The sequence below is a fragment of the Apis laboriosa genome, unplaced genomic scaffold (assembly GCF_014066325.1).
Source record: "Apis laboriosa isolate Shangri-la unplaced genomic scaffold, ASM1406632v1 scaffold112_cov148, whole genome shotgun sequence".
Taxonomy (NCBI): Eukaryota; Metazoa; Arthropoda; class Insecta; order Hymenoptera; family Apidae; genus Apis; species Apis laboriosa.
In genome coordinates this window covers 150,553-152,028 of record NW_025220865.1, presented here as the reverse complement: position 1 = coordinate 152,028, position 1,476 = coordinate 150,553, and positions in this window count along the sequence as shown.

Sequence of the window (1,476 nt, the reverse complement as noted above, 5' to 3'; positions counted from 1 at the left end):
GGAAAAAAAAAAAGAAAAAAAAAGAAAAAAAAAGAAAAAAGAAAAAAAAGAGACAGAGGACCCTTCTTTAGAGGGGTACAAGGTACAAAAAGAAAAAAAAAAAGCATGTCGTTGTTCGCGCGAGGAACGAACGAGGGCCTAAGCAGACGAGATTATCCAGCTCCGTTTCCCAACCGATTTTTCGATTTTATATATTTTTCTTTCTTTTTTCTCTTTCCCTGATTTTCCTTTGTTTTCGTTTCTCTTCTCTAGAGTGGGAAAAGAAAATTAATTCGACGATTTCTTCCCCGTAACGAATCTCGTAAAATCGTTCGATCTTATACGGCGCGTACTACACGCGCGATCGATCTCCACCACCATCTCTTTTTGGCTCTTAATATCACGATCGCACAGTAATCGCGACAATTTTCGTTTCAATCCTATGTGATTTTACTTTACGTGTTTCTTGCTATACGATACGCGATCGTCTGTATTTTGTCCGCGTACGGTTCAAATAAAATACGAGTATGAGATTTGTAAGAAGTAAACGATTCGAATATTATATATTCGACGAACAAACAAAGATCGAAAATTATTATTTGTTTTTTTTTTCTTTAATTTTCAATTAAATTAGCGTATATATATATATATTTATATATCGTTCCATGTATAAATAATAATTTACTCGTTATCCTTCTATGAAGTTGTAAATTTGAATACGAGTATATAAATTAAGTTTCTTCGCTCGTCTGTGATTATTTATTTCATATGATAAATGATAAATATTATTATTTCGGTTTAATTTAGTATAACGATTTACGAAATTTAATTATAAATTGTAATATTTAAAAACGATAAGTAATTAACGTATCGTATTTATTATTGAGATTAATTTTCTCTAAAGAAGAATTGCAAGTTTTGCAAAAGAAAAAGAAAAAAGTTTATTATGGCAAAAAACGTTCCAAATAATTATTATATTATAGGGGGAAAAAAAGAAATAATAATAATAATAATAAAATCATATATGTATATGGTTGCATAGCAAGGAACACGTATAACTTCGATACTTTGAGCGCTTCCACGGTTATTTATATTATGGAGGAGCGCGTACTACGTATACGAGAATGTTGCGCACATGGATCGTGTTTAAATGTAAGTAAGAAGAGAAAAGAAGGGAATTAGCATACACGCGATAAAAAAAAAAAAAAAAAAATATCTATGGAAACGCATTTACACAATTTAATTTTTACAAGCATTTAGGGGGAAAAAAAAAAGAAAGAAAGAAAAAAGCCTCGACTTTCCTAAGATTTCGCATCGACTCGATCAAAATCTCATTTTTGTCTCGAGCTATATTTCTTCGAATATTTCGTAAATTTAACGGAAAACAAATAGAGAAGAGAGAGGAAAAACATAGAATGTGTATGCGTCTGCGTCTGTATGTGTGTGAGAAAAAGAGAGAGAGAGAGAGAGAGAGAGAGAGAGAGAGAGAGAGAGAGA